The sequence below is a fragment of the Gouania willdenowi genome, unplaced genomic scaffold (assembly GCF_900634775.1).
Source record: "Gouania willdenowi unplaced genomic scaffold, fGouWil2.1 scaffold_350_arrow_ctg1, whole genome shotgun sequence".
Classification (NCBI taxonomy): Eukaryota; Metazoa; Chordata; class Actinopteri; order Blenniiformes; family Gobiesocidae; genus Gouania; species Gouania willdenowi.
This window is the reverse complement of record NW_021145113.1, coordinates 3,469-17,792: the sequence shown is the minus strand read 5'-3', so window position 1 is coordinate 17,792 and position 14,324 is coordinate 3,469. Positions and strand designations below refer to the sequence as shown.

Here is a 14,324-nt window from a genome sequence, read left to right as displayed (position 1 = left end):
TATTTTCCCACAGTGGTCACAGTGATATAACTTTGTTCTGGAGTGAGTCTGCATGTGCAGCGTTAAAGATGATTTATGTGTGAAAGTCTTTCCACACTGTTCACATCTGTGAGCTTTGGTTCCACGGTGAATGAGGATATGTAGACTGAGGGTTCCAGAATGATTAAAAGTCTTTCCACATTCATCACATTCAAACTTTTTGACTCCAGTATGAACGACTTTGTGACTTATTAAGTTAGAACTCTGGTTAAAAGCTTTTCCACACTGGTCACAGTTAAATGGCTTTGATCCAGAATGGATTCTTTGATGTACAGTGAGGTCTGATTTCCTGGTAAAAGCCTTTCCACACTGGTCACAGTTAAATGGCTTTGATCCAGAATGGATTCTTTGATGTACAGTGAGGTCTGATTTCCTGGTAAAAGCCTTTCCACACTGGTCACAGTTAAATGGCTTTGATCCAGAATGGATTCTTTGATGTACAGTGAGGTCTGATTTCCTGGTAAAAGCCTTTCCACACTGGTCACAGTTAAATGGCTTTGATCCAGAATGGATTCTTTGATGTCTAGTGAGGTCTGATTTAAAGCTATAGGCCTTCCCACACTGGTCACATGTATGTTTAGCTTTAACTCCAGCTTGGCTCTGCTGTTGAACTCTTTGCTCTGAAGTTTTTCTCTTAGATTTGTTTCTTTGTTGTGGCTGAGCTTCATGGTCCTGAGAACGATGAGGTGTCACTTTGTTCTGGCTTCCAGAGTCCTGTAGAACAGTTAGAGATTAAACACAGAGAAGGAACCAAACAAACATTTGTGAATCAGTTGTTAAACCCCCAGCCCTAAACCAGCTCAATGTGGAAAAATGGACATTGGCGCGTTAGCGCCCCCTACAGAGTGAAGAGAATTTAATATGAGACAAATGTCCTACTTTAACACACTTTTCCTAGGGCGTTTCACTGACAGGGCTCAAAGTCACTGCAGATCATCTAGAGAAGTGGGACACCAAAAGCGATCCATGGATTTTTGCTAACTTTTACGGTGTTTGCAGGGCAAGCCATGAATCTTGGCCTCTTTTTTTTTTTTTTCTTTTTTTCAAATAAACATAATGACTCCAAAAAACATACATTACAGAAAAATACACCAAACAAAATGAAATATAAAAATTAGTAAAAAAAAAAAAACAACATACACATTTATCATGCACATGTCCCATAGAATTAAACCAGGTAAATCAGACACGCTTTTAATAAATGATCTTTTTATGATTGTAGAACGTGAGAAACTTCCTTTACTTCTTTTATCAATTAATTAATCTAAATCTAATTTTAAATCATATTTAATTTACAGAATACCATACGAGATACTTGTTCAGTTTATTTTCTACAATGCTTGTCCAGCTTGAAAGAACATGGATGGAGAACAAGTAAGACGTGAGATCACCTCAGCTTTTAAAAGTTTATTCAGTTTTGTTGTAGGTTTTGTAGCAGGTTGAAAACCTTAAAGAAAAGGGTGAAAAAGAGAGAAAGAAAAAATGAGCTCTAATCAAATGTTTTTAAAAGAATGAACCACCTGAGCTTTTCCTATTTTAAATATTTTATTCATTAAATTAATTAATTTTCTGCTATTTAATAATGTTTTTAAATCAACCTACAATGTTTAACTATTTCTATTTGTAAATCATTTTAATTAATTACATAATTTTGTACATAAGATGCCTCTTTTTACTATTTAACTGTCTGGTCTATTCTGCACACCCTGAGTGATCTTGCCAAATGTAACAAGTGAATTTCTCCTTCTACTCCAAAGTAGTAGGAGGAGCTTAGACCCAACACTTATGTTGGGGCTCCATCTAGTGTATAATTGTAGAACTACACCTACACCTGACCTTATGTGGAGTGGACAGAACAGGTGAGAAGTAAGAGTGTTGGGAGAGGTGGTTTCTTCTGGAGTCTTGGAGCGTTTGGAGTGCCTTTGTTCTTTTCTTAATTTTTGACAAACCAATACTGGGTTCAAAACATCAACACGATAATTTTCAAATTAAAAAAAGTTATTTTTAGTTGATTAATTATTCTTATCATATTTAAGTGTTTTTTCAAATGTATTTGGTGTAGTAGAGGTGTATGTAGATGTGACCAAATAAAGACTGTTGGTTATTTTCATGCTATGAGAGTAAGTTTTTTTTTTTAAAAGTCCTTGCTGATTAATGACAGTATTTAAGGTTATTTAATGAATAAAAAAAACATCAGAAAATCAGTGTTTTTTTTTTAATTAATATTAATATATTTGACATAATAAAGACTGTCAGTTGTTTTCAGGCTATTACAGTAACTGTTAAAGAAGTCTTTGATAAATTATTCTACTTTTTATGATTATTTACAAATAAAAATGATTTAAAAACCATTAAACAGTATTTTCTTACCATCTTGTCTGTAGTAGTTAGAGATGCACTTGACAAAAAACCTAACTGCATTTTTTCTGATATATTGTGATTTCGATTCTGTTTATGTTTTTAAAAATATTAATAAATAAAAACCCATAATTAAACAAAAATCTGTCAAAAATAAAGTAAAAGGAAGATATAAGTTGTAAGGCTGAACGATTAACCTTAATCACATCCGTATTAACTCATTGAGTGCCAGCCGTTTTTGAGCATTTTGACTGATTTTAAAGACCCACAGAACATTTTGTATTATGGCAAAAAGCTGAGAAAACAGGTTTTTTTTCTAAAATAAACCCTGTCAGTTACTTTAAAGCTATTTTTTTTTTGCTTTAGTAACAACTCTAACATCTGAATATTGTTTCCTTATATAAAACAACAAAAAACACTGAGACAGGGCTTTTGATGAGAAAATTATTATTATTTTGCTATCTAACAATATCACTTCATCGCGCCATAATGTCCCTTGTTCATGCTAATTCCTCCTTAGCTAATGGTACACAGCAAAAATTGGAGTGTTGATATTTCAGACGTAAATGAATCAGAGTTGATTTCCACTCTTAGGGTGTTATTTTAACACATTCTGATTCAAATGGTGTTCAGTGTTGGAATTGTTTAACAGAGTTAGTCACGTCCAAGCAAATCAACACTGTAGCGATGTCCTCCTTACATCGCTACAGTGTTAATGTGCCTTGCTTCAGCAATGCCCCTGGACTTCAGGCTTGAAACCCCGTGCATTGATGCTGTGCGCGCCATTTTCCATCTGCTGGAGCTGCTGCTGAATTCGAGAGGAGTTTTTCGCTGAAGGTAAGTTAACTAATTCAAAATTATCAATAGTGTCAAATGACAGGCAGCATTTAAAAATGAAATATCTACTTTCTAATATATTTTAGCTATGAGTTGGACATTAACATGCGGTTGCACCGGAGCGGGTGAAGATATTGTCAATTAATGTCGGTTCGGTTCGGGTTGGGGCGGGTAATTTGAACGGACAGTCGCCTTTTCGTGTGATGTGTCCATGTATAATAACATGTAAATTAAAAAGGTACTGTGTGTGTGCGTGAAGTTATGTGTTTGGGCTCCCATTGGCCAATTTAGAACATTACGACTGTCCATGAATGCATCACACCTGCACAGCTCATCAGCGCTGGCTAGCACCGTGCGCAGTACATCGTGAGGCGTGTGCACCATGTGGAATATCCTTTTTTCTTTACTAACCGTAACAACATGGAGGAGGAAATGCGGTCAAAGATAAGGTCTGGAGTTTACAGTTATTTTGTTACGCTTGCTTGGTGAAGCAAGCACCTGTTCACCGAAGTGTTCGGTGAAATGTGCTAATGATGCAGCTGTTGCAATATGGAGTCTGTTTCCACTTTCCATGCATACTAGCTAAAATATAACGGATTAGTATGACCATTATGTCTGTGGATTTTATTCTTGCTGGTTGGGTTGGGGCGGGTTCTGTAAATAGAGGCAGAAGCTCGGGGCAGGTGGTGCGGGTTGGTTTTAGCCATTTATGCTGGGCCCCGCCGGTTGAAAAAATCCCGACCCCGCGCATCACTAGCGTCCACTATGTATATTGGATGTAAACCTGACGCTTTCGACGGGTTCTGCCGCGTCCGGTGTCAACGTGCCTTTAGAGTGGCCAGATGCAGAGACTACCCCGCCACCGCTACCACAGAGGTCGGACTCAGTGGACTTGACTGTGCCGGTGTTGTGACAGAATCTGTGACCTGACAAAAACTGTGACCACAGGGTGCGGTGTCAGTTGACCTGTAGCTGGGATTATTTGGTTCGACAAATTCGACTGTACGTTTTAGAATGTTTTTGAATATTTTGCAGAAGTTTTTTACAGTTATGTCATCAGTGCTAGTCTGGGGCAAATAATATATATATTTTTTTTTTTTTGTTCAATAATTTTATTTACACATTTAATTATGTACAAAACTCTTACATAACTTTGTTTTGACTGGAAAAGGCAGAAAATTAAAAAAAACCCAAACAATTTATTACAAAAGATAAAAAACGGACGTGAGTAACATTTGATCAGGATTCATCACAGAAATCTGGGGCAAATAAAATGTTCAAGGGGGCACCATTGATTCGTTTTACCATTCACATGTCCAAAAATCGCAGATGCACTCTATCGGGCCATGCAAATGTACAGACTAAGTGACCAAGCTTGACAGGATTATTTTAAAATCCACTGCATGTGTGTCAAAGCTTTGACAGTCTTTACAGGGTATAACCTGCATGATGTGTGTTTAAGTGTTATTAATCATTTCAACTTGAATTGCTTCATTTTGTTTTGTTTTTTACATCAAGTGCTTATTACTGTCAATTTAATTTGTTTTTTGTAGGTCTCAGCATGCTGATCCAGGTTCGTTACTGCCAACAGCAGAAGTATGTGAAGGTGAATGATGTCGATGGACAGTTTGATTTCATGGAGTTCCATGAAAAAGGTTTGTTTTTACATATAGACTAAAAATTGAATGAATATTGTGTATGGGATTTTATCTAACTCTGTTTTATCTTTTTCTAGTCATTGAGAGATTTTGCATGCCACCTGACGCAAAAGTAGTGTACAAAGATACAACGGGGACAGAAGTTGATGAAGACATTTTCAGTGACCTTGTCAGCCAAGGCAGTCTGGTTCTAACAGTTTTCTCAAATGATGGTAAGAAATGTAGCGGTCAATGGTATGACCCAATCCAATTCCAGATGGTGTAACCTATGTTAAGTATATTGTGGAATTGATGTAATTCACTTTTGTAGTGCAAAATAATTGTTTTTCTTTTCCTTCTAGGGTTTTCCGATTCCTCCTTGTCCTCTCCATCTGAGTGGTCTGAATCTAGCTTCAGTTCAAGTGCATCAACTATACTTCTAGATGAGGTCCCTAGGAAGAAATCCAGAGTTGAAGGAATAATCAATGCAGCGTCTGCTAAAAAGGTTGCAACAATCCTCACTTCTCACAGATTTCTTTAAATGTATCTATCTATTATTCTGCTGTTAATCACAATTTTTTTTGGCTTTCTTTTTTTTTTCCTTAAGTTGATCGAAACATTACTTGAAACCAGTTCAGGTGGTAAAGAGGTTCTCGAGGAATATCACACAACACAAACTCTTACAGATGCTACCAGAAGAAAACTGGTCAATATAATAGTGGCCCACATGATTGATAAACATGGGTAATCTTGTCCTCTTTATTAAGACTTTGATAAGAAAAATAACTGTTTAACCATTACATAAAGAATGCAAATTACATAAATAATTCCACCTCAATCTTTCTTCTCAGGCACATCCCCACCAAAGCTGTTAGAGAAGAATATGCTCTGGGGATAGTGACTGTGTTCCCGTCCCTCAAAGACCCTTACTCCAAGAAAGGCTATGTATGTATAGTTAATATTTTACTTTTATTTATTTTATTTTTTTTACATAATTTGTATGTTTTGGGTTGTGTTTGAGGGGATGTTCAAATTCTAAGATTACTTATGAGTGACAACACATTGTGAATTAATTTCCATTTTAGGAACACTTCTATGAAGCTGCAAGCAGCACAGGCTACATTTCTTGGCGTCTGAAGACAGTCAAAAGAAAGAGTCGACGAGGATCTGTAGCTCCAAATAGCCCCACTGGCTTTTCGCAAGGGGGAGTAGGAGGTAACATACTTGCTAAGTGCCTTTTAGACTATAGTCACCATTTTTGATGTCAACCAGTATAGAATTGAATGAAAAGGGTTTAAGGGTCTTATGTTCTCACCTTTTCCACAACTCTGTAGGTCTGAAATGTTATTTTGTTTTTATTTACCTATCTGATCAGCAGATAGGGCTTATTTTCTTTAAACTGTTGTGTTCTTTCCTTCAGGGGGCCCTAATTTGCAACGATCCAGTGATGTTGAGAAGCAGCTTGAGGGAGATGCCTGCCAAGAGGCAATCTCTTTGCTCAACCATGCAACAGACACTTCTTTAATTCTCCAAAAGATGAGAGAGACATTTCAACATCGTCGAAAACTTATCAATGACCCTGCCAAAATTCTTGATATCCTGTCTATCTTCCCAAGATTCATGGATACAAAAGGATTAGTAAGTATGCAGTGGTCTATGTTGAGAAGGACTTGAAATTTGGTTCTGAAGGTGGTAGTAATATATTTTCTTTCTCACAGGTGAATCAAGACTTCACTCTTCTGTTTGATGATGAGGTATCCACCAGACTGCTTCAGAAATGGGATCCGATCTTCAGATCTAACGTCATCAAAGAGGCCAAGCAGCTCACCTCAACACCGGAGCTGCGTGAATTGGTTCAGTCAGCAGAGAGTCAACCAGGAAGTGATGAGGCAACAAGTGAGTTTTGCTCTTTAGAATTTGTTACAAGCAGTTAGATTCCAAAACTCTATTAAATAAGAATTATTTGATTTTATTACATTTTTTTGTAACTAAATTTCTTCAATGTAGATTGTTTATTTCTTCTCTAAGAAATAAACGTGAATGACTCAAAAGAAGATGTTTACTGCCTACTACTAAGTGAAGGCTTATGGTTGGTCACTAGTTGATCATAAAATTTAAAGCATTATATTCACCATTTAAACATTTGAGGATTGATGTTTTTAAATCAGATATATTGGGGGCTATATTCTCTCAGCTCTTGCTTCACTAACATCCTTTAACTGTCAATTTACAATTTATTGCAGCACACATCAACTTAAAAAATTCAGGATTTTCAATCTTTTCAACATTGTAACTGCTTTTAACCCTTTGCAAACCATTCTGTTCAGCCTCCAGAATTCACAAACTTTCAACAGGAAAATGCTCTTTATTCTAATCTCGTTTTAATTAAAAATATCAAATTAATGCATTTCAAAGTATTTTCCGTCAATTCATTCTGTCTGATCTTTGTCTATAGCTTATGACAAAGAGATGGCCTCCCTTTTGTTGCTGTTATATCTCCTTCCGCCACCACCTGGGGGACCGATTTTGGATAGTGCTGGCAATGGCATTGGCTTGAACTCCATCCAGACATTGTGTCTCGTGAAAAACATCCCTCTTTTGTTTGGTGACATTATTCCAGCGGGAAACGGACACTGGGAATTACTACTACTCTTACTCCAAATAATGGACATTGTGCTTTCTCCTTCTCTCACTTTGGGTATGACTGTGTATTTGAAAAATCTCATTGTTGACCACTACAAATTATTCAAGCACTTGTATCCTCAAAGAAACTTGATTCCCAAGCATCATTTTATGATTCACTATCCATCTTCTATTTGGAAAATTGGCCCCTTATTGTTTGTCTGGTCTATGAGGTTTGAGGCGAAGCACAAATTGTTTAAAAATTATTTAAAAAATTTCAAAAACATAACCAAATCACTTGCAAAAAGGCATCAGGTGGCCATTGCTTTCCATTGGGAAACTTTTCCTTTTAAAAAAAAGGAATATGGGCCCATCAAATCATTTTCTCCAAGATATGTGGTCAACAGTGAAATGCTTCAAATGATGTCAAAAGAGGTGTTCGAAACAAGTTGGGTGAAAGTTGATGGCGTTGAGTACAGAGCTGGACTTGTTGTTTGCAATTCAATGGAGGAAGAGATGCCAGTCTTTGGTGAAATACTTGATGTACTTTTGCTTGAAAATGACATTTTTTTACTGACACGGGAGCTTTTTACAGTGAACTTTGATGACCATCACCATGCGTTCAAAGTGAAACGAACAGAAAAACAGCATGTCATAAAAACAATGGCACTGAAATGTCACCAACCTTTTGATATTCAAAGCTCATATGGAGCTACAAATGAAAGTTTATATGTCATACCTTCATTCACAATCTTTTAATTGTATAATGGGAGAAGAGCTATAAAATAAATATTTTTGCAAATGCATCATTTTTCTTGGAATTATGTCATTGTCAATCATTTTAATTTTACTACTAGTTATATTAAATTATTTCATAATTAGAAGTAAGAACTTTGTATGTTTTGTTAATGTAACTCACTAAACCAGGTTACAAAGGAACTCTGAATCAGTGTTAATGATAAATCACTGTTAAATTAACCCAGTTTATTGAGTTAAAAAGTAACTCTAAATCAGTATTAATAATAACTCGATTAGTGTTAATTTAACCCAGTTTATTGAGTTAAAAAGTAACTCTGAATCAGTGTTAATAATAACTCGATTAGTGTTAATTTAACCCAGTTTATTGAGTTAAAAAGTAACTCTGAATCAGTGTTAATAATAACTCGATTAGTGTTAATTTAACCCAGTTTATTGAGTTAAAAAGTAACTCTGACACAGTGTTAGATATTTAACTATTTTGAAAGTGTTAATTTAACTCTGTAGAGTGTGAAGCTATATAAACCCTGAAAAAGTGTTAAAATTGACTCTGTGGGAGTTGAATCAACACTCCACTTTTTGCTGTGTAGCATCAGTGGCTAATCTTTAATTTAAAGGTGCGCTGCTGCCACCTTCAGGGCACTGTTGGTCACTACATCACATTACAGCTTAGATATTGGTGAGGGACCTCCGCCAGGGGGTTTTCTAGTAAGCTCTGTGATAAAATGCAAATTACGAGTTTTCTCGTCAATGGCACTGAGCTTTTGGATTTGAAATGATGTAATATCACGTCAATGGCACTGAGTGAGTTAAGGTTTTCACTACTGCGATAACGTAACCTCAGACGCTGAGGTTTTTTCTTCCGTCTCCATCATGTGAGTGATATATGTGTTCACCAATCAGAATTGCTGAGAACCGCCTTCCTGAGCTGCTGGCCAATCAGAGATGGTTACAGGACACATGCTTGTATGTGCTGCAGCGAGTCTCTGAGTGCTCTAACAACTACACTAGGGTGCTATAGAATTCACTGTCAAACAATAAAAACAGAATCTACTGTTGAACGTGGAAATGGACAGAATCAGGTTTAAACGCCGTCACCGTGAGGGAAAGGATGTTTATTATGCAGAAATATCCTTCCCACGCTCTTCGTAGTTGTATCAAACACCGTCTAACCTGGCAAAAAAAACTACACAAATCATCACTGACTCCTAAATCAGAGCCACCAGTGTCTGTTTAACTTTAACATGTCTGTGAAGCTCTGTCTGTTTCTCATAGCGCTGCTGTGCTCCGTGAAAACATGACTCAGCTTTAATCAGTTTCACCTGCTCAGAGCGTTTAAACATCTCATCAGAGCTACAGAACATCTGGATAAAGTTGTTCTGTTGTGGACGAGACCATCAATACCAGTGATCGTAGAGTCTGAAACATTGTAGATTATTGATAACTTCTGATACTATAAATTATTCTGACCCCTAGTGGTGAAAAATACTTCTTACACGTGATGTTGGCACATGTATTTTTGTTTAATCATTACGGTCTAGAATGATGTCATCAGGATCATTTAAAATAGGTTAATTTAAATTAAGTTGATCAAAACTTAATCAATAAACCTGATCAGATTCAGTAAATCATTGATCCCTGAGGGTAAATATAGTGACATTAATGCTGTTCTCATACATCTTTATATGACATGAATAATTAAAAAGGAGCAGTCAGAATAATCCATGTCACTACAACTTATATCTACCTTTTAATTGTATTTCTCATTATTTTAAATTACATTTTTGTTTCTGACATACATTTTTGTTCAATTATTGTTTTCTTTTTTATTAGTATTTATTTAGTTTTCTCACAGTACAACTTATATCTTCCTTTTAATTGTATCTTACATTATTTTTCATTTATTCATTAAATTTTCATTTATTTATTCATTTGAGCAGCATATTACAAACTTATTTTACATAATAACAAAACTAAAATATTTCTGCTCAAAAGGAATTAAGGTTTTTTTTTAATTTATTAGTATTTTGTTTCCTTACAGGAGTTAAAAACTAATATTTTCTGAAATAATGAATTAATATTTCTAAAAAAAAAACAGAATTTTAAAAAAATTGATGCGAAAAACAGAATTTGGGAAAAAAAAAAAATTAAATTTTAAATGTATGAAATATTTTTAAAAATTGTGAAATCAAATCGAAATCACAATATCTGTCAGAAAAATTGCAATTAGGTGTTTTGTGAAAATGGTGCAGCCCTAATTAAAACACAAAATACATTGAAGCTGTGATTACAACGTTTAATTCTATCAGAGTAATGATGTTTAAAACGTGGACCAAGTACAGTTGTGATGTATTAAAGGTCTGTGTTAATGGAGGGCTACAGAGAGAGGGGTAAGTCAGGAGAGAGAGAGAGGTAAGTCACGCGAGATGTTCTGAGAGTCACGTGGCAGTCTGTGAATATTCAACACGGCGGCTCGCTGCCTTGACTAGCTTACCAACTTTGTTTACTTGCACATTAACGCTTCTTACCGTTAAATCCACGCCACAAACGAGAGCCAACCACGCGCCCTCTCACCAGCCAGAGTGGAGGACCTAGTAGAATTCATCGACCGATATTACCCGAGTACGTGATGGAAACCAGACCGAAAGCCGCGAGCACATCAGGTAAGTCTGCAAAACGCCAAAAAAATGAATAGACATATATCCTATCTTCAAAGAAAACCGACAGAGAGGCCGTAATTCCAAACTGGTCGTAGACAAGCTTTACATTGATGGCCAACTGTTTAGGGATTCTAACATCACCCCTTGGCTCTACTAAGAAAAATAAAATAAAACATTTAATAAAATAAATAAATAAATTAAAAAAACAGGTGATTTATGAGTTAATAGTGAAAAGATAATTCCCTACTCATGGTGTAGTTAAGGTAGCACTATTTAAAAGGTAAAATGTGTGTGTGTGTGTGTGTGTGTATATGTATATATGTATTCAATGTGTATGTATATCTATATATGTCTGTATGTTAACAAAATTAAAAAAAACAAACAAAAAAAACAAAACAAATTAAAAAAAACAAAAACATGAAATATAAACAATAATAATTCAAAATGTATGTATGTATGTATATATATATATATATATAAAATAATTGAAATAATTCAAAAGATAAATAAAATAAAATCATGGATATGTGTATATATACTAAGTGTGTGTGTGTGTGTTTGCTCAGATGTTGGTAAACACGTATAGGCACGTACAGTTTCACAGGACACTCTCTACCCCCATGTCACCTCTTTCTTCTCCAACCCCTAACCTTTTTTTTTCTTTCACATCCACTCAATACCCCCCCCTTCCTACGCTTTATATAATTACCCGTTGCATGTTTTATTCTTCTGGTACTGGTTGTTGTTGTTGTAATGTTTGTGCTTCTCACTAACCTTCTCAACCCAGCCCCTTACCCTGTGGTGGTATCGCATGATAAGTATTTCTTCTCTTTCTTTCTTTCTTGCATCGAAGTCTATCACGACACAGCTGTGCACAAATGCTCTCAGACTCTTGGTTATGCTCACATTCGTATGGACTAAACCACAGTCCTTTCCATGTCTCAGTTTACAGTAACATCTTGGAATGTGCGTGGTATTCTCTCACAGGCTAAAAAGATCAAGATATTTGATTATGTATCAAGATTAAATGCAGACATTATTTTCTTTCAAGAAACTCACTTACTTAAATCAGAAGAAAAATCTCTGACAGACTCAAATTTTAACAAGATATATAATTTGTGTTTCAATTCTAGGCAAAGAGCAGTCTCGGTTCTTTTCAACAAAAGGTTGCTCTTTAACATAATCAACTCCACCATAGACCCAGAGGGTAGATATATTATTTTCAAAGCGGTAATCTATAATAAATGTTTCGCAATTCTAAACCTCTATGCCCCCAATAACGACGACCCTGAATTCTTCCACAGAGTTTTTTCAGAGTTATCGGACCTTTCTGCAGACTCATCATTAATCATCGGAGGTGACTTCAATCTGACACTCAACACATCATTAGACAGATCCAGTAAGTGCCCTAATACAAAACCGTCTCAATCTGCTAAAGTATTAATAAATTACATGGATGATCTTGGAATAGGAGACGTATGGAGACTGAACAATCCAACTGAAAAAAATACACCTTCTTCTCCCCTGTGCATAAATCCTTCTCCCGAATTGATTTTTTTCTCTCAAATAAATCCATCGCACATAAGATTTCCTCTAAAATACATCCTATAATCATTAGCGATCATGCCCCGATATCCCTCACCCTAAAGTGTGACTCTAATCAGAAATTATCCTCTCTGTGGCGCTTTAATACTTCATTACTTAATGACAGTGAATTTGGTAAAATGATAAAAGAATGGGAGGACTTTCTATTAACAAACGATTCTCTGGAAGTGTCACCATCCTTACTCTGGGAAACCGGCAAGGCTGTCATCAGAGGGAAGATTATATCATACTCTTCCTACAAGAAAAAACAGGAACAGATAGCAGAAAAAACGATTGAAGAAAAAATTAAGAAATTTACAGAAGAATACGCAGCTAACCCGTCTGAACTTTTATGGAAAAAACTCCAAAATACAAAACTTAATCTGGACATAATTTTATCTAAAAAAACGGATTTTATTTTACAGCAATTACGGTACAAAAACTTTGACTACAACAATAAATCAGGCAAATATTTAGCAAATCAGCGTAAACACAACAAAGAAAACCATTTCATAGCAGCAATTTCTGATAATTCAGGTCAAACTTTAAACTTACCTCAGGACATTGATAAGGTTTTTCATGATTACTACCAAAACCTATACTCATCAAACTTAAACCCTGACCCTGAAGAAATGAAAACCTTCCTCAATAACTTAAACCTACCACAGCTCACCATAGAGCAGAAAACCACCTTAGACTCACCATTAACCTTACAAGAACTAAAAAATGCTTTGGATAGCATGTCAACAGGCAAAGCACCAGGTCCAGATGGGTTCCCTGCTGAATTCCTAAAACATTTCTGATCAATGCTGGCTCCGCTCTTTTTCAGAGTAGTAACAGGGATTAAAAATAAAGGTTACGTAGGAGGCCACATGAATACAGCAAACATTAAATTATTACTTAAACCAGACAAAAACCCCATGTTACCCTCAAGTTACCGTCCCATCTCACTTATTAACACAGACATAAAAATAATTTCCAAAGCACTCACTTCCAGGTTAGAAAAAGTAGTACAGTCAATTATATACCAAGACCAGACAGGATTTATTAAAAATAGACACTCCACAGACAATGTTAGAAAACTGTTTAATCTGATCAACATGCCACAGAACTCTAAAAAGAAAACAATAATCTTGTCACTTGACGCAGAAAAAGCATTCGATAGAGTGAACTGGTCATTCCTCCTTGCTGTCCTTGGCAAATTTGGCGTTGGAGAATCATTCATACAATGGATCTCCACCCTATACTCTAAACCTAAGGCCTCAGTAACCACAAACAAAATAACATCCCAAAGCTTCACACTGCAGAGGGGAACCAGACAAGGTTGCCCACTCTCACCTTTGGTTTTTGCAATATTTGTTGAACCTCTCGCAGCAGCTGTTCGTCAGAACTCTGTTATTAAAGGAATCCACTCATCCATCTCAGAACACAAAATTAATCTTTATGCGGATGATATTTTACACTATTTGGAAGAACCCCAATCCTCATTAGAAGAAGTATTTAAACTAATAAACAGCTTCTCTAAACTATCAGACTATTCCATTAACTGGTCAAAATCATCAATCCTTCCATTAGACAAAAAAATCATGGAACCCAGCAACCCAAAATACCCCTCCCCCACAAATATAATTAAATATCTAGGCTTAAATATATCACCAAACCTAAATGAATTAATTAAACTGAACCTGGATCCGCTGTTGGATAAAGTCACAGAAGACCTGCGGGAATGGAACAATCTCCCCATCTCACTCCTTGGCAGAATAGCCTCAGTTAAAATGAAAATCTTACCTAAAATAAACTATCTGTTCTCTATGATCCACTGAAACCACCA

The 14,324-nt window shown here is 35.8% G+C and overlaps 2 long non-coding RNA genes across 2 annotated transcripts; both read left to right on the top strand.

Annotated features, from left to right (window-relative positions):
• Positions 1-5,240: 5,240 nt before the first annotated feature.
• On the top strand, positions 5,241-5,817 carry LOC114459807 (uncharacterized). The gene is made up of 3 exons (XR_003673472.1): positions 5,241-5,376; positions 5,479-5,615; positions 5,723-5,817. It is a non-coding gene; the product is annotated as an uncharacterized LOC114459807 (long non-coding RNA).
• A 654-nt stretch (positions 5,818-6,471) lies between these two features.
• LOC114459805 (uncharacterized) lies at positions 6,472-7,393 on the top strand. The gene is made up of 3 exons (XR_003673471.1): positions 6,472-6,509; positions 6,590-6,767; positions 7,327-7,393. It is a non-coding gene; the product is annotated as an uncharacterized LOC114459805 (long non-coding RNA).
• Positions 7,394-14,324: the final 6,931 nt, after the last annotated feature.